General features: G+C 46.9%; 1 pseudogene across 1 annotated transcript; it reads right to left on the bottom strand.

Annotated features, from left to right (window-relative positions):
* Positions 1-284: 284 nt before the first annotated feature.
* LOC308512521 (histone-lysine N-methyltransferase PRDM7-like) lies at positions 285-11,789 on the bottom strand (annotated as a pseudogene). Its single transcript has 10 exons — positions 11,721-11,789; positions 11,483-11,606; positions 11,227-11,334; positions 10,524-10,549; positions 5,775-5,931; positions 5,084-5,185; positions 4,614-4,885; positions 4,115-4,182; positions 2,833-3,026; positions 285-362 (listed from the first exon to the last, which is right to left on the bottom strand). The product of its transcript is annotated as a histone-lysine N-methyltransferase PRDM7-like (transcript).
* Positions 11,790-19,471: the final 7,682 nt, after the last annotated feature.

Raw genomic sequence — 19,471 nt, 5'->3', positions numbered from 1 at the left:
GCCTGTGCTGGGCTCTTCCTCCATTATTCTCTCAGGTTCACTGGAGCTCCCTGTTTGTCCGTTTGGAGGCTTGAAAGAGGCCCTTGAAGTTCCCCTGTGCCTGATCCTTTTAAGCAAAGGTTTGGACTTCCATTTGACCTCTTGACCTTCAACTTTGTCATTCAAGCCATGTGGACCAGTCTGTTGCTGCTGCTGTTGATTCTGACGCTCTGGGCCAGCTTCCTCCGCCTGGATGTGCTTTATTGCAGATGCTCCTGACAGAATCTCAGAGGGGTGATTGCGTTTCACATGTTGGCTGAGGAATGTCCGACTGGAGAAGGCCACAGAGCAGGAGGGACATGGGTGGATCTCTGGCTTTGGTTCTGCTGGAGAAGAAAGTTTTGGTCAGGGCAGGTGTGGGCAAGCCTGCCTGTGCCGTACGCTCTGTCTCCTGGTAAGACCTGTCCCCGGAATCATTCTAGCTGTGTTGACAGTGCAAGCTCTGCCTCCCACAAAGTGTTCCTTCACTGTCTACTTTTCTTTTTCTTTGTCTGCACTACTCTTCTTCAGAAATCCAGAGACCCCATATCAAAAGTCTTTTCTACAGCCCTGGCCAGTGTGGATCAGTGGATAGAGCCTCAGCCTGTGGACAGAAAGGTCCTGGGTTTGATTCCCATCAAGAGGATGTGCCTTGGTTGCAGGCTTCTCCCCAGCCTGGGCCCTGGTCTGGGCGTGTGCAGGAGGCAGCCAGTCAATGTGTTTCTCTCACATCGACATTTCTCTTTGTCTTTCCCTCCTTCTTCCACTCTCTCTAAAAGTCAATGGAAAAATATCCTGGGATGAGGATTGAAAAGAAAAAAGGTCTTACAGATCAAGGACCATCAGAAGGCATTTCACTCCTTATATGGGTTGGACTATTGTGACCTTTCCATATACATGTATCTTCTAAGTCATGTTAAAGAGAAAAACCACAGGCCTGGCCAGGTAGCTCAGTGGTTGAGCATCAACCCATGAACCAGGACGTCACCAGTTTGATTCCTGGTCAGGGCACATGCCCAGGTTCTGTGCTCGATCCCAGCAGGAGGCAGCTGATCCATGTTGATATTTCTATCCCTCTCTTCATTTCCCTTCCTCTCTCTCTCAAATCACTAAAAATATTTAAAAATAGAGAAACCATAGGCCCCAACTAGCAATTGCTTCTCTCTCAGTTTTCCACAAATCACAAAATGGAAATATGTCCTTCCTCACACAGCATTCCTACTTGATTTCTTTCAGTGTTAGCCTACTTCAAATACACTACAAAGTCCTGTTTCAGAATATCTTTCCAACCATCCCCTAGCCAGTTTGGATCAGTAGATAGAGCGTCGCCTTGGGGACTCCAGGGTCCTGGGTTTGATTCTAGTCAAGGGCACATACCTGGGTTGCAAGCTCAATCCCCAGCCCTGGTTGGGGTGTCTGTGGGAGACAAGCTATTGATGTTTCTCTCTCTGTCTCTCCCCCTTCTACTCTCTCTCAAAAAATAATCAGTGGAACAATATCCCTGGGTGAGGATTAACAACAACAACAAAAATATTTCCCCAACCTGCTTCTTAAACTCCTGACTCCCATCTCTCTCCAGCCAGTCCGCCTTCCTCTCTCACTGGGAGTTGAAATAATCTCAGAGGGGATTCCCCACTGAAGTTTATTTCCCCAAAAAATTAACAAAGCAAAGTTTTAGAACATGCCACTCTGCAGCGGAAAACTGCTCAGTTGTCCCGTCTCACTCAAGAAAGTCCCCAGTATCTCAGCTTGGATCATAGGCACTGTATTTCCCGGCTGCTAGGCATCTGTCCAACCTCTGTTCTTGCCCTCTGTACTGAGACTGAGATGGGAGTAGCCCTCAGCCAGCTCAACACCCCACCTCTTTCCTTCCCTGCACCAGCCACTCCCTCTGCCTGGGACCTTGTGATACAACTGTTGTAAATGTTGTCTCCTGAGAAAGCCTTCCCTTGACCTTTGCAATCCGGCACACCCACCTTCCCCTCACACTGATCCCTAGGCACTTGTCCTGGGCCCGTTTTCTCCAAAGCGCTAACCACTGTGTGATATTAAGCACATGCATATATGTCTGCCGGGGCTTCCCTCCTTCACCAACCAGCTGCTCAGGAGCAGTGATTCTGATCATCGTGTTAATCTGTATTTCCAGCTCCCAGAACCCTGTGTGGCACCGAGTAGGAATTCACATGACAAGTCACAAAATAATGAATGAATGCATGTTAACACACACATTTCATTTAGAAATATGCAGTAAATGAAGAAGAAACAGCTAAAGTGTTAAAAAAAACAACAACCCAAAAACAACCACCTTGATGAGAGAGCTGGTTAAGTACCTGAAACATTTTTTTTTTTTTTGGCTCTGATTTTTTCAGCACTATATGATGCCGTGCATTTTGTGCATGAAGTATTTTTAAAAATGTAACACAAATTGGCCCAGGCCATTGTGGCTCAGTTGGTTGAGCATTGTCCCATTCACCCAGAGGTAGCCAGTTTGATTCCTGGTCAGGGCACATGTCAGGGTGGTGGACTTGATCCCCAGTAAGGAGAATGCAGGAGGCAGCAGATTGATATTTCTCTCCCTCTCCCTTCATCTCTGTCTCTAAAACCAATAAAAGCATATTTTTAAGAATTAGAACAAAAATAAAAATATTAAAATTATTCTTAAGAATCAAAAACCTATGTGATGAGCCATCAATTTCTGAAGCATCTGATTTGAAGCTTTGCTGACTCTAGAGTGGATTTTACTCTACTTGAGAGTTGGAGCATGAAAACTTCTAAGAATTCTTTCTTTCCATGTTGAAGAAGAGTGGTGCCCACCTCTCCCGGCCACAAGCTCTGTCTTCCACTTGCTGCCCCACTTGATGCCCAGCTTTTGGCCATACTCTTCTCCATACCAGACCAGCAGCTCACAGCCCGTCCTCACGACGCGGCAGGTTCGGTAGAAAATCTGCCTGTGATATTGAAAGGCCACCAGGTTCTGTTCTTCCTCATCCCGGGCGCAGTTCACGTACCTGGCGTTGAGGCAGATGAAAGGAAAGAAAACCACAGGCGATGAGCTTCCACTACCTGTCATATCGTGTCCAGATCCTCACTGACGCGTAAGGCCCTCAGCACTGATGGCACCCACCCACATGCTCCTGGGGAAACTTCTGTTCAATGTCCAAGCCTCTGTCACAAGGTCATGTGAATTCCTGTCTCTATGTCCTGCTCACAGTGCTCATCCTGCCTAATGCCATTTCCAAAGCCTCATTCCAGACTTCCCCATCAAACCCGGTGGCCTCTAGCTTCTCTAAGCTGTAAGTCAGGTTCTGTGTTACACCCCAGGACTCGGGGCTTGCTCTAGGACTCACACCATTCAACATTCAGTCCAAGTCTCCCTTCTCTTCAGAGGCCTTTGTCGAGTCTCCCCACACTTTATTGAAGGCATCATTCAGTTGCCTCCCCCAGGTTCCCACAGAAATGTCGAGGTCTCTCTTTCTTAGAAAAATAACACAGAACAATAGTAGTTTATTCATAATCTGTCTCCCCTGACACAAGAGAGCCCCTCAGGAAAGGGCCATGAGCACTATGACTCTGCAGGCTCCAACATCCAGTTCTAGTTAGAACTGAGTCTGGGATGATGTGCTGCCCTCACAGGTTTAGATTATCCTTGGTTCAAGGCTATGTGGGCACTAGGCACTTGTTGAAAAATAGGAAAATTAGAGTTAAATGTTTATGAAATAAAATGTTTCATGTCCGTCTGCAGTAAGTCCTCCCTAGGGACATGGATTGTGTGATCTGTGTAAGTAATGAATTCCTTCCTCTAAACTGGAATATAGTAAGTGTTTAACTAATGTCAGTTAGATAAATCACAGAGTAATCCAGGGTCCTCAAGGTTTTTCCCAGTGCCCAAAGTAGAGACTTCTATTTTGAGGACATATGCTATACTTTTACCTCCTTTTTTTCCTAAATGTCACTAGATGTTAAAGATCACTGTATGGAGAAAAAGGGGGAACAGAGTACTGAGGGAGACCATTAAGGAGGCATGATGGGAAGGACAGACATGTGGTTTGTGAGGCATGAGTGTCCTCTCCGGCACCCAGAAGCCTAGTGACCTTACCTCATCCAGTTGGCCTGAGATGTATCCTTTCCATCCACATACTCATAGCAGTTTCTCCCTTTGGTGATCTGCATTTCAGGAAAAGAAGTTAAAGGCTGTGTGTGTGTGTGTGTGTGTGTGTGTGTGTGTGTGTGTGTGTGAGTTTGAGTGTATATAATAGAATAATTACTTTATTCTAGTGTCATCAAATCTCTTTCAGCCTGCATGGTGATTCAACTGCCAATGGTGATCACAGGACATTTTTCTTACTCATCATCTACACTTCTTAGTCAATTTGTCCACTAAGCAGGAGCCCCACAAGGGAGGAGTCTGTACCACTTTGCTCCCATTTACCCTCTGATCCTTAGAGAGGAGCTCCATGTTCATGCAAAGTCCGCCCAGTACACAGAGCTAACTAACCATATGGTCCCCATCCATGTCCTAGCATGTAGAAGGTGGGGCAATCCAAGCCACAGGAGGGCCGGGAAGCCAGAGGACAGGGAAGAGGTAAAGTTCTCACCAGCCAGGAGTAGCCGCTGTTGGCTGTGGCTTCATCTTCTGTGATCTGACCCTCATAAGGGCCAAAGTGCAGGCCCACCGGCAGATCACATTCCTCATTCCACACTCCAAGCCCAGCCTCAGGGATGCCTGATGGTCCGATTCTCAACCCAGGGGGCAGAGTGAGGGCTGAGCGGTTGGCATGCCCCTTGTCCACGGCACTGTCTTTTACAAACGTAGGAGGCCCGTGCACAGCACAGCTGTCAATGAAGAAGTTCTGACACTTCTCACAATCTGGAGGCAAGAGCAACAGGGATTAGTCAGGGTGCAGTGCATGTCCCTGCACTTGAAGAGTTTCAGAAAGAGCTCCCATCAGTGAGCCTCAATCCTATATTCCCGGTCACGAGAGGAAGGGAATGATTTGGGCACCCAAAGACCAGTGAAATTATTGCATCAAGGACATAACATGCTCCTTGGTTAGGGTGAGCTTACACAGGTAGTCATCGTCCTGGGGCTCGCTGATCTCTTGGTAGACATGGCCCTTTCTCTCTCGTAGGCTATACATCTTCACTTCGATCTCCTTTCTCCTGAGGTCTACATGAGAGAAGAGCTGGTGAACGAAGTGGGTCTGGAACATGAGTCCCTGACTTGTCAGAAAGCACACAATGTCTTCCCATCAAATGATCACCTGTTCTTTATAGTATCTGGTATTTTCCTCCATTAACTAAAAGACTAGTACGCAACACTGACTACCGATGGCTGATTCAATTTTAGTTTCTAGATGATCCCATTATCAGGTTCAACCTTCCAAGCTTTGGTCATTCATAAAGTATGTATTGAGGGCACGTTATGTGTTAGGCACTGAGTAAAGATCTGGGCACACAACACCAAGAGAATATGGGTGCTATTATCACAGATGGATTTATTGGACAACTTGCATGTGCCAATTGTTTGAGATTTAATTTAATGCTTTCAAACTATATGTGTCCCATGTTTCCTTATGTTCACTGTATACATTAGCATTCAGGAGCTCAGAGAGTTTGGAAGATTAGCTCAAAGCTTCAGTGCTAACTCCAGTTTCAAATCCAGGCCTGTTGAAAGTCCACCCCACATACCTAGGCTATACTGACCAGCCTTTCTAGAGGAATGAGTGGAACTGAAATCTCCAAATTGTTGAACTTACCCAATTTTGATCTAGGGTGCTTTCCAGAGGTACTTGCTTCTCCAGGAGGGGGCACTGGTTTCTGGGTCTGCTCTGAGCCACTTGTGGTCAACAAATTTGCTGTTCCTGACAATTCCTTCAAACTGGACTCATTACTTAATGGCGCCCTGGACTTTGCCTTCAGTGTGAAAGGCAAAGGGAAATAAATGTAACGTACATTTATTTAATTATGTAGGGTTTATGATATACATGACTTTAATGAACACTTCAACAACTCTTGGAAATACCTGGGAAGTATGAAAATTAGAGGAAAAAGAAATGGCCAATGTGGGTTTTGAATCGAAGACTAGAACCCATGCCTTAAGGCTCTTTCTTTTATAGCACATTGAGAATGAAGGATACTGGGAAGAGAATAAGACATAGTTGGGCCCTAACCAGTGTAGTTCAGTTGATAGAGTGTCGGCCTGCAGACTGAAGGGTCCTGAGTTCAATTCTCGTCAAGCGCGAGTTCCTTGGTTGCAGGACCCTCCTCCCTGGCCTGGACCTTGGTCTGGGCTTATGCAGGAGGCCACCAGTCATTATGTGTGTCTCTCACATTGATATTTCTCTCTTTCTCTCCCTCTTTTTTCTATTCCCCCTAAAAATCAATGAGAAAATATCCTTGGGTGAGGATTAAGAAAAAAAGAAAGAAAGAAATAGTTGGCAGAGCCCTGGCTGGTGTAGCTCAGTTGGTTGAACTGAAGGGTTGCCGGTTCCATTCCCAGTCAGGGCACATGCCCCAGTTACGGGTTATTGATCCATGTTTTTCTCTCTCACTGATGCTTCTCTCCCTTCCTCTCTCTCTCAAATCAGTAAAAACATATTTTTTAAAAAGAAATGGCTGGCAGAAACCTACCATGACAATAAAGGAAATTATGCTAAAATGTGCAATTTACTATATCATGGAAAGAATAGTTGTAATTAGATTAGTTGGTTCCCACCAATTCTGTTTGAATAAGGTTGTGCTACTAGCCTGTTCTCTTCATTTTCCTGACCTATAACATGCTAATTCTTAATGTTATAATGAACATGAAATATAATGATGTTCACCAAAGTGTTCTGTGAGCACTTTGATACAGTATGAATGTGAGATTACAGTCCTGCTATCAATGTCCCTCTCAGCCATCTCTATATTTGAAATCACGTGTAATTTATCTTCATTATTCTTTGACCCTACTCTAGTTTAATTTGTAAATTTGAAAGCACTCTTTCACCAAACATTCAGGAGGCCCTCAGGGACCCTGAGCTGGGCCTGGGACTTCTGAGAAGAATCTGGTGTGAACCAAAGAGCTCACAATGCAGAGGTAGGCAGGCGGAGCCAATGATTCAAACAAGATGACACTGGCCTAATTAGAGCTCAGAGAAAGAAGCCATACTTCTTCTGACTGGAATGAGCATTCAAAACCAGTTCCAGATGAGCTTCTATTGAATAGTGTGTCATCTCTATGAAGTTCTTAAGTCACTTTATTTATTGTTTATTGTTTCTGAATCGTCAAACCTGAAGCACCCCAGAGTTGAGAGGCTTTCTTTTATTTGACTGGGAGGCTCTGATGCTGGGGTTGCTATATCCATCTTCATCTGGGACCATGCACCATGCAAACTGCCTATATATCAGTGAGCTTCTGCAAGTCGGAAGTCTTAGTGCATTTCTCACTGGAGCATAGCAGAGCAGAACTGCGTTTGGAATCATCAGTCAGTGAAAGATGTAATCATGTATGGATGAGACAGTGGAAAGTGCATAAAACTATGGAAATTTTAATGAGCTTGTAAGTGGTTTAGAGATGAAGCTATGGATTAGATTGCACGACCACCGATACTGTGATTTCAGACATACAATCAAACACTTGTATATGTCTGAAACCTCAGTTTCCTCATCAGAAATGGTGATACTTATAGTACCTACCTCATAGGGTTGTGGTAAGGTTTAAGTGAGTTTATGCACGTAGAATTCTTAGAGTCTGAAGCATTGTGAAGATAAGACCCGTGGTAGCTACTATTGTTGCTGATGTTATTAACGACTAAGATGATATTGGGCATTTTGTTGAAGAGGTCAGGAAAGGAAGGTGGCACTCTGATTTTTCCTCCTCTTCCCTGCATTTGCATCCAGGAGGAAGATTTTCTTTTCCACAGGATTTGGGAAATACTCACCTTCTGATGTTTATTCTGTTCCACTCTGAGGGCCACCCAAGAAGGTTTAGCTAAAAGATGGTGAGAAATCAATAATATATATAATTTCAGAGAGGAAGGGAGAGGGCGAGGGAGAGAGAGAGAGAAACATCAATGATGATAGAGAATCATGGATTAGCTGCCTCCTGAATACCCCACACCAGGGATCAAACTGGCCGTGTGCCCTGACCGGGAATTGAACTGTGACCTCCTGGTTCATAGGTCGACACTTAATCTCTGAGCCACGCCTGCCGTGTGAGAAATCAGTTTTGGTTGGTAATTGTTTCAAAATCTGGAGATTTTTATCTTTCAGAATTCTGAATTATAGAGTAATCCCAGGACAGACCAAGGATGATTGGAAAATGTTTCCTGAGGTTTCATTAGGCTTATGCTTTTATTGGGAGCATCAGCTAATTTTCTTAAAATGTTAAAAAATAGCCCTAGCCAGCTTGGCTCAGTGGATAGAGCGTCAACCTGCGGATGGAATGGTCCTGGGTTCTATTCCAGCCAAGGGTGCATGCCTGGGTTGCGGGCTCATCACAGGTGTGCAGGAGGCAGCCAATCGATGGCTCTCTCTCATCATTGATGTTTTGATCTCTCTGAATTCCTCTCTGAAATCAATAAATATATTTTAAAAAAATAGACAAAACCCCATCTGTACTTCATCCTCTGTTCAATATATATATTTAAAGTAGAAGCCCGTTGCACAAAGATTCACGCAATAGGCCTTCCTTCCCCTGGCTGCCTGCACTAGATTTCCTCTGGCACCAGGGTCCCAGGCCTTTGCTCCAGCCACTGAGGAGAAGCCAAGCCTCTTCCGTCTTCAGTCTTCACTCCAGCCAGAGCCTTCAGTCTTCTCTCAGCCGCTGCCCTGGTTAGGCAAATTAACTGCCATCTTTGTTGGGTTAATTTGCATGTGTATCCTGATTGGCTGGCGGGCCTGGCAGAGTGACACCAATTTGCATGTTTCTCTTTTATTTGTGTAGAGTGGCCTATCCCTGGCTGGGCATCTCAGTTGGTTGGAGTACCATGTTTTACACCAAAAGGTTTCCGGTTTGATCCTTATTGGGGCCTACACAGGAGGCAACTGATGGATGTTCCTCTCTCACATTGATGTTTCTGTCTCCCTTTCTGTCTCCCTCCCTTCCTCTCTCTAAATTCAATGAATATCCTTGGGTGAGGATTTAAAAAATAAAATTGCCCTAAAAAGCAAAAATAAAAAATTGGCCTTTCATGACACAAGTATAATAAAGGTCATGTAACTGCAAAGAATCTCTACTCTGTAACCCAGCGCTTTCTCCTCTCTGTCTTCTGTCTTCACACTGGCCTTGTCCAGTCCACCTTGGACAAGGCACCAGGACCACCTTGGCTCCTTTCTTTCTTATCCTTCCTCCTTTGCACATTTGGATTGTGACCACCTTCTCTAATCACTAGATTCTGATCAGCATCACACAGTCTTAGGGACAAAGACTCAGGTCTAGTCACCACATAAACAGAGTTTCGGGCAAGCTGGACATAACGTCGTGACTTCAGCTATGTTTCAACCTCAGACCCATGGAACTACAGACCCTACCAATCAGACTTTCATGAAACCTGGCAGATGATGCCATGGCTGCCATGGAACCTGATACAATGATGAACTACTTCCTACCCTGGCCCACAACCCAACCCCCTAACTACCATGAGTAATAATTTTCCCATATGTCCCCATGCAGGTCTTAGAGCACTGCTCACCTGTCAAAACTTCCTCCTTCTATGTGATCACAACTCTTCTGAATTAGTTATTTTTTACTCACTGTTATATTTTTGTATACTTACTTGTTAATGTTCTATAAGTATACAATTATATTATTATTCTATTTTATTTTTTCCACCACCATTTATACTCCTGTATTATTATTTTTTCATCCTCACCTGAGAATATATGCTTATTGATTTTAGAGAGAGAAGAAGAGGAAGAAAGAGAGGGAAACATGGATGTGAGAGAGAAACATCGATGAGTTGTATCCCATACACACCCCGACTGGGGATGGATCACGAAACCTTTTTGGTGTATGGGAGGATGCTCCAACCAACGGAGCCACCGAGACATGGCTATTCAATTATTTTTATTTTGAGAGAATGTTTATTAAAACTAGGGACAGTGAAACAAGGATAGAAGCAGCAGCAGGAGAGAGCTTAGGCTGGGCTGCTGTGTTGCTCTAGAAAGGTTAAAGGAAAGAGTTCAGCCTAGGCGGGCGGCTTTGGCTCATTGGAAAGTCATAGAAAAGGGGCCTTGGAGCCAGGTTCAGGGGGTTAGCCTGAATGAGCTGCCCCTGCCCGTACTCCCTGGTGCAAGTCTCCTGGGTCCCTTAGTTTAGGAGATGCACACCGAGTGGGGGTTGGGGGGAGGAGAGGGGAAAGGGTGAGGGGTCTGTGTGCTCCCGGAGAGAGAACAGCTTAAAAAATATATATATTAGAGCACCATTGCACGAAATTTATAAATTTCTGCACCGTGGGAATGGCGGTGGTTGTGGGGGGGGGGGGGAATTCCTGAGCCCGGCCTGTGCCCTCTGTGGCTCTGACAGTCTGGAAGTCCTGCGATCCATCGCCTGCAGAGGGAGGTCCCGTTCAGTAGCCCCAGCTCTGCATTGGTGGCCTGGGCCTCCCTCTTTGGGGTGACGGGGAGCCCCCATTGATGACCCAGTGGCTAGTGGCCTGGGCCTCTCTCTGCAGGGCATCATGGGGGATTGGGGGGCCGGACCAATTGCGTTTCACAGGCCTTGGCTGGCCTGGCGCCAGTGGGTGTCATAGCCTGGTCATCTGGTGGGTCCTTCAGCTGGTCCGCCCTGGATTTGCATATTATGGTTTCATTATTGTAGATTTGGGGGGTGGGTCTGGGTGAAGGTGAGAAAAGGGGGAGAAATGGGGGACCTCTGTGATAGTGTCAACACTAAATCTGTATATAATTATTGTTACACATTGAAAGAGGTTTTATGACCCTGGCCAGTGTGGCCCAGTGGTTGAGCCACGACCTATGAACCGTGAGGTGGGGGGCCGGCAGGAGGCAGCCATGGAGGTTTCTCTCTCACCTGTTTCTCTCTCTCTCTCTCTGTCTCTCTCTGTCTCTCTCTCTCTCTGTAAAATAAATGATTCATAGAAAGGGGTTTATGTGAACAGCCCCTGGCTGTGTAACTGCTCTGCCTCTTGCTCCTCCCCGGTAACTCCCGAGAGGCCGCCCGACCTACACCAGGTCAGGGTCAGGCAGCTGCGCGCCCTCCGCCCGCACCTCGTGGCCTCGGGGTCCACTCGTCATCCGAGTCCTCGGAGTCCTCCACCCGGGGCCTGGCCGTCCTCCCGCGGCGACACATGAACGCGGGTCGAGGGGCCCTGAGACCTGGAAGGAGAGAAAGAAAGAGTCTGTCCTGCAGGCGAAGAGCTGAGGGACAAACAGCAGAGCCAGCGCTTGGCGGGGGCAGAGCCCGGGGCCCTGGACGGAGCACCCCAGCCCCGCCAACCCCGCGGCCCCGTCCCCCCTCGCTCACCCATGCTGAGCAGCGCCTCGTAGTTGCTCTTCACGTTGCGGTGCCGCGCTCGCTCCCAGGCGCCCATCTGCGCCCACTCCTCCCGGGAGAAGTAGATGGACACGTCCCTGCAGGCGGCCCTGGACTGGGGGAGAGACCGTCCGTCCGTCCATCCGTCCTCCCCGGCCCGAGGGGCGGCGCCCCGCCTCCACCCCGTCCCCACCCCCGTCCCCACCTCCACCCCCTCGGACCCCCTTACCTTAGGCCTATGCCCCGCTCTCCCCGCCTCCTCCACGGGGCGCTCCTGCAGGTCCCTGTCCGGGTCCATGGTGCCGCCAGCGGAGTCCCCTCCCGAGGACACGGTGCCTGTGGGAGGAGGAGGCGCTGAGGGGACCGCTCCCACCTTGCAGGGCAAACCCCGCCCCCACCCCCCCAACCCCCGGACAGAACGGGGCCTCGGCCATTATGACCCACTAGGGGGCGCCTCCTTCCCGCCGCAGTTGGGGGGTCCCAGGGGGTACTGAGGGGCCCGGTCAGGGGGGTCTGAGGGGCGCGTTCCAGGGACTGAGAGGCGCAGTCAGGGGGAACTGAGGGGCGCGTTCTGGGGGGTCTGAGGGGCACGGTGGGGGGTCTGAGGGGAGCGGTCTGGGATGTCTGAGGGGCGCGGTCAGGTGGGACTGAGGGGAGGGGTCTGGAGGGTCTGAGGGGAGCGGTCTGGGGGATTTGCGGGGAGCGGTCTGGGGGGTCTGAGGGGCGCGGTCAGGGGGGTCTGATTGGCGTGCTCAGAGGGATCTGAGGGGCGCGGTCAGAGGGGTCTGAGGGGCGCGGTGGGGGCGTTGAGGGCCCTTGGGGGTGGAGGTGGTTCGCCTTTACAATGGGGGGGGGGGGCTGTGCCGAGAGGAACCGGGTTCGGGAATGGCACCCACGATTCAGGAGCAATGCACGCGGGAGGAGGCGCCTCAAGGGGCAGAGACGTCTCCGGCTTAGGAGATGGGCCCGCTGGACAGAATCCGGGTCTTTCTTGCCAGGAAAGTTGGGTGCTCGGGTCAGAGGATTTGGGACTCCTGTGAAGAGATTTGGGGTCTCAGGGACAGCCTCCATGGTTTCTGTCTCGGAGTTGGGGATTTGGTCTTCCTGGGTGCCGTGGTTAGGGAGCCCAGGCTCGGGGTGTGGTGTGTCTGACCTTTGGGGGATTGAGCGTTCCTCTGGGCGCTGAGACCGGGGGTCCTCCGGGTTAGCGCACTTGGGGTCCCTGGAGGCTGACAGAGTGGGAGCCTCTCGGGAGGACACCCTGGGTCTTCGGCTGGGGGTTTGAAGGCCAGCGGCAAAGGGGTTCCCACGCAAGGCTCCCGTTTTCCTGTCTGTCTCCAGGCCGCACTGCGAACCTGGCCGAGGTCCCCTCAAACCCGCGCTCCTGGCCGCGTGCTCCCGCCCTCAGGCGGTGTGCGGCCGGCTGAGGGGGAGCTTCCTGCCTCCAGAGCGTCAGCGCCAGCCGCCAATGAGTGCTGTGGTCACGGGGCCCGGCCTGCCAATGGGCGGTCAGAAACGCGAAAAGGGCGGGCCATGGAGGTGGAGCCTTCCTGCCAGTCAAGGAGAGAATCCTGTGGAAAGAGCCCGCCCTGCGCTCCCAACCCCCCATGGTGATTGGCTGCCCTGGGTCCTGCGAGTGTCCGTCAAGAAGCCTTCAGCCACTGGGAGGTGTCCAGGGCTTGGATTCCCGCTGCGTATGGGCGGGACCCCGGGAGCCGGGAGCCCCCAGCCAGGACAGGTGTTGGGCTGAGGCGGCCTTCCTGCCGCCTGACCGAGTCTCTCTTCCACCCGACGGTGTTTAGGTCCCGGACTGTCTTCCAGGCGCATTTGTTGGCTTCCTTAGCGAGAGGACCAGATGGTAGGTGGGGAGTTGCGTTCTGGGAAACAGGGATTCCCACTAGACCAGCGGTTCTGAACCTGTGGGTCGCGACCCCTTTGGGGGTCAAACGACCCTCTCACAGGGGTCGCTTAAGACCATTGGAAAACACATGTATAATTATATATTGTTTTTGTGATGAATCACTACGCTTTAATTATGTTCAGTGTGTAACAATGAAAATACATCCTGCATATCTGATATTTACATGACGATTCATAACAGTGGTAACATTACAGTGATGAAGTAGCAACGAAAAAATTTCATGGTTGGGGGTCAGCACAACATGAAGAACTGTATTCAAGGGTGGCGGCATTAGGAAGGTTGAGAACCACTGCCTTAAAGGAAGCTGTCGAGTGGAAGAGCAAGATGGTGGCGGTATAGGCAGACGTGTCCCAGGTCGTGTCCTGGAGCAAATGAAGTGAGCAGCTGAAACTAGTAACATCCACCCCAAATTGGCAAAATCGCTCAGCTGGTGAGACGGTTTGCAGCCGGGAAGACCAGAACTCCCCTGGAAAGGTAAAAGCCCAGGGATTTGGGCAGGAAAGTTTGCCAGACCTCTGAACCCAGAGAGTCGGAGGGAGACCGCGTGGCAGACAGCCGCGTCCCTTGGGACAGGCACAGCCCCTGACAGGGGAAAGGAGAACCGCCAGGGGAACTGAGAGCTGGGTTCTGTGATCACAGAGGACTGAGCCTAAAGGGGGCAGCCTGAAGAGCTGACCAGACCATGCAGTCCCGGTAAGAGAAGAAGCCTACAGAAACCAAGCCTTTCCCGTTTCCGCGGCCAGCGTTTGTTTGTTTGGTTTTACTGAATCCTGTTCATGGGACATTTCGGATACAGACACTCACCTGTGCTGAAGAGAGGGAGAGTGTGCGGAGGAGTGGAATCTGGGGAGAGACTGAGGAGAGAAGGGGGGCCGGGAGAGGTGGCAGCGAATTGAGTGCTGAGACACCCCCGAGCCCAGGTCTGGGGCAGACATTCTCTCTTTAGAGTGAGACTCCTCCCCCTAGCCCCCAGGCAAGGAGCACAGCCACACCCAGATTCCACCCTGTAGGAGATCAAGGATTAAAATAACCTGATCAGTACCTGGGAGTTAACAGGGTCTGGCCTATAGAGGGATTTTCAATCCCAGCAACAACACAGCCCCGGTAACTAACTATTACGCAGCCAGCTCTGGGCAGTGAACCTCCACTGGACAGAGAGGCCCTATAGCCTCAGAGGCCAACCCCAGAACACTCCCACCCAGAGGCTGACCCACAAACTGACTCGTTGCTAAACACAAAATAAGGCAGTCTGGGAAACAAATGCGGCTTGCTTTAAAAAAAGGACTGTGGTTGACAACACAGAGGAACAGTGTATCGCAGGGAAACTCAACACTCTCCTGAATACCTGGCAGGTCTAAGGCGAGCCACACTGAAGAATAGAAGAACCGAAGGACCTTCACTACTGCAATTTTTTTTTTCTTTTTTCACCTTTTAACTACGGAACCAAATTTTTTTTCTTTGTTTTTTTTTTCTCCTTTTTTTCCTTTTTTTTTTCTTTCTTCTTTTTTCCATCACCTGATTTTACCCTTTTATTTACTACCTTCTTACTTTTAACCAGTATTATTACTGCTACCATTTTACCATTTTTTTTAAAGTGCCATTTTATTTTCTCTTTATTTTATTTTGGGATTAGTGTTCTCCATTCTATTTTCATCGTTATATTATTGGTTGTTTCTAGTTTGCATTCATCTCCAGGGAGCTGTTGCTGGAATTTGTTGGGATTAATGGCTGTTCTGTAGGAGTATTCTCCTCGTATAAAATAAGTCTCCTCCCCTCTTCCACTTCATTCTCTCTTTTCGCTCTTTCTTTTTCTTTTCTTTTCTTTTCTCGCTTTAATTTTCCCCCCTCCTTTTTCCCAATTTCATTTTTGCACTCCTTTTTTTGGTCCCTACTTTTCTTTTTCCTCTTTTATCTTTTTCTCTTCCTTCTTCCTTATCCCCTAATTCTCTTAATTCAGGTGGTCACCTTTATTTGGGGCTATTAATATCGTGAACATATTGTGTATAGTGCCTGGTACGTGGTGCCTTGTTGTGTTGTATTTTGTGCCTTTAAATCAACGCAGCAGATCCAAGCAACAGCAACCTCCTGAGCAACAACACCCTCTGCTGAGGAACAGCAGCTGTACGTGAAACCTCGCCCCACCAGCCCGAAGAGCCACCACAGCTGTGAACAGCACCCACCAGAGGAGCTGCTGCCAACTGAAGAGCAGCTGCTACCGCAACTGCCCGAAGAGCAACCACAGACCAAGGAGTCACTGCCACCAAGGGAGCAACCACTGAACGACTCAATGTCTAGATATGTCAGTGAGATCAAACATGCGTAGACAAAGAAACCCCCAAAGGAAAGAGTAGGAGGACTCTCCAGAAAAGCAGCTAAGTAATACAGAGGCAGGCAACATGACAGAAAAAGAATTCAGAATAAGGGTCCTAGAGTGCACAAACCGGATGGAGGAAAAAATCGACAACCTCTGCAAGAAGCTAGAAGAAACAGATGAAAAAATCAACAACTTAAGTAAGACCCAAGAAGAAATGAAGAGTGATATAGCTGAAATGAAAAACTCCATTGAAAGTATCAACAGTAGACTAGGAGAAGCGGAGGACCGAATTAGTGAATTAGAAAAAAGGAAGCAAAACACACCCAAACTGAACTGCAATTGGAGAAAAAAAATGAAAAGTCAGGAGGAGAGCCTAAGGGTGCTTTGGGACAACATGAAACGAAACAACATACGAATAATAGGGGTACCAGAACAACAGAAGGATGAACAAGGATTAGAAAACCTATTAGAAGAAATAATATCAGAAAACTTCCCTGAGGTGGGGAAGAAAAAAGTCACGCAAGCCCAGAGAGTCCCAAACAAGGTGAACCAAAAAAAAACCCACACCAAGACACATCATAATTACCATGGCAAATGTTCAGGACAAAGAGAGAATCCTACAGGCTGCAAAAGAGAGACGGAAAGTTACATACAAGGGATCTCCCATTAGATTGTCAAATGATTTCTCAACAGAAACACATCAGGCCAGAAAAGAATGGACAGAAATTTACAAAGTGATGCAAAGCAAAGGACTGAATCCAAGAATACTCTATCCAGCAAGGCTATCATTCAAACTTGAAGGGGAAATAAGAAGCTTCACAGACAAAAAAAGGCTAAGGGAGTTTATTACCACCCAGCCAGCAATGCAAGGAATGCTAAAGGGACTGGTATAAAAATAAGAAATAAAAAGCTCAGAAAGAAAACAGCCACACAAAAACAGAAATGGCTACAAACAAGTACCTTTCAATAATAACTTTAAACGTAAACGGACTAAATGCTCCAAACAAAAGATATCGAGTGGCTGAATGGATAAAAAAAACATGACCCATACATCTGCTGTCTACAAGAAACCCACCTCCTTAGAAGGGACTCACACAGCCTGAAAGTGAAAGGATGGAAAAATATCTTTCAGGCAAATGGAAAGGAAAAGAAAGCTGGGGTAGCAATACTTATATCGGACAAAATAGACCTCAAAGTGAAGGCCATAACAAGAGATAAGGAAGGCCACTTCATAATACTAAAGGGATCAATACAACAAGAAGATATAACTCTGGTAAACATATATGCACCCAATGCAGGAGCACCCAAATTCATAAAAAAACTCCTGGAATATATCAAAGGAGAGATCCACAACAATACAATCATAGTAGGGGACTTTAATACACCACTGACAACACTGGATAAGCCCTCTAGACAAACAATCAGCAAAGATACAGCAATCCTAAATGACTCACTAGATCAGATGGACTTAATAGACATCTTCAGAACACTTCACCCCAAAGCCAGGGAATATACATTCTACTCAAATGCTCATAAGACATATTCAAAAATAGACCATATATTGGGTCACAAGCAAAGTATCCCCAAATTCAAGAAGATTGAAATCATAAAAAGCGTCTTCGCAGACCACGATGGCATAATATTAGAAATAAACTACAATAAAAACAACCCAAAGTACTCAAACACCTGGAAGCTGAATAGCATGCCATTACATATTGATTGGGTTACCAATGAAATCAAAGAAGAAATTCGAAATATCCTGGAAACTAATGATAATGAAAACACAACAATCCAAAACCTATGGGACACAATGAAAGCAGTCCTGAGAGGGAAGTTTATAGCTCTACAGGCCTATCACAAAAAACAAGAAAAAATGGTAGTAAATCAGCTAACTCTACAACTCAAAGAATTAGAAAGAGAGCAACAAGAAAACCCCAGAGTGAGCAGAAGGAAGGAGATAATAAAGATTAGAGCAGAAATAAATGACATAGAGACCAAAAAAACAATACAGAAAATCAATGAAAACAAGAGCTGGTTCTTTGAAAGGATAAACAAGATTGACAAACCTCTAGCCAGACTCACCAAGAAGCAAAGAGAGAGGACCCAAATAAACAAAACCAGAAACGATAGAGGCGAAATAACCACAGACCCCACAGAAATACTAATGATTGTTAAAAAAATACTATGGACAGCTCTACTCCAACAAACTAGACAGCCTGGAGGAAATGGACAAATTCCTAGAAAAATACAACATTCCAAAACTCAATCAGGAAGAATCTAAAAATCTCAACAGGCCAATAACTATGGAAGAAATTGAAGCAGTCATCAAAAGGCTTCCAGCAAACAAAAGCCCAGCACCAGACGGCTTCACAGGGGAGTTTTACCAAACATTCAAGGAAGAACTAAAACCTATCCTCCTCAGACTACTACAAAAAATTCAAGAGGAAGGAACACTTCCAAGCTCATTCTATGAAGCCAGCATCACCCTAATACCAAAACCAGGTAAAGACAACACAATGAAAGAGAATTACAGGCCAATATCCCTCATGAACCTTGATGCCAAAATCCTCAACAAAATCTTAGCAAATCGGATCCAGCAGTACATCAGAAAGATCATACACCATGACCAAGTAGGATTTATCCCAGGGATGCAAGGATGGTACAATATCCGCAAATCAATAAACGTGATACATCACATAAACAAATTGAAAGAAAAAAACCACATGGTCATATCAATCGATGCAGAAAAAGCATTTGACAAAATTCAACACCCATTTTTAATAAAAGCTCTCAGCAAGGTGGGAGTAGTAGTATCATACCTCAACATAATAAAAGCCATATATGACAGGCCCACAGCCAACATCATACTCAATGGACAAAAACTAACACCATTTCCCCTAAGAACAGGAACAAGGCAGGGATGTCCCCTCTCACCACTCCTGTTCAACATAGTACTGGAAGTGTTAGCCATTGCAATTCGGCAAGAAGAAGAAATAAAAGGCATCCAAATTGGAAAAGAGGAAGTAAAACTGTCCTTATTTGCAGACGACATGATATTATACATACAAAACCCTAGAGACTCCATCAAAAAGCTACTAGACTTAATACATGAATTTGGCAATGTAGCAGGATACAAAATTAACCCCCAAGAAATCTGAGTCATTTCTATACACCAATAGTGAACTTTCAGAAAGAGAGATTATAAAAACAATCCCGTTTACCATCGCACCAAAAAAATTAAGCTACCTAGGAATAAACTTAACTAAAGTGGTAAAAGACCTCTACTCAGAAAACTACAGGACGTTGAAAAAAGATATAGAGGAAGACATTAACAGATGGAAGAACATACCGTGTTCATGGATTGGTAGAATCAACATCGTTAAAATGTCCATACTACCCAAAGCAATCTATAAATTCAACGCACTTCCCATTAAAATACCAACGGCATACTTCAGAGATCTAGAACGAACTCTCCAAAAATTCATCTGGAATAAAAAAAGAACCCGAATAGCTACAGCAATCCTGAAAAAGACCAAATTAGGTGGGATCTCAATTCCAGATATCAAGTTGTATTACAAAGCCACTGTTCTCACAACTGTGTGGTACTGGCACAAGAATAGGCATATAGATCAATGGAATAGAATAGAGAGCCCAGAAATCGGCCCGAAACAATATGCTCAATTAATATTTGACAAAGGAGGCAAGAACATACAATGGAGCCAAGATAGTCTCTTCAATAAATGGT

The sequence above is a fragment of the Myotis nattereri genome (genome assembly GCF_964212035.1).
Source record: "Myotis nattereri genome assembly, chromosome: Y".
Taxonomy (NCBI): Eukaryota; Metazoa; Chordata; class Mammalia; order Chiroptera; family Vespertilionidae; genus Myotis; species Myotis nattereri.
The sequence above is the reverse complement of the archived record's forward strand: the minus strand, read 5'-3'. Positions and strand labels throughout refer to the sequence as shown.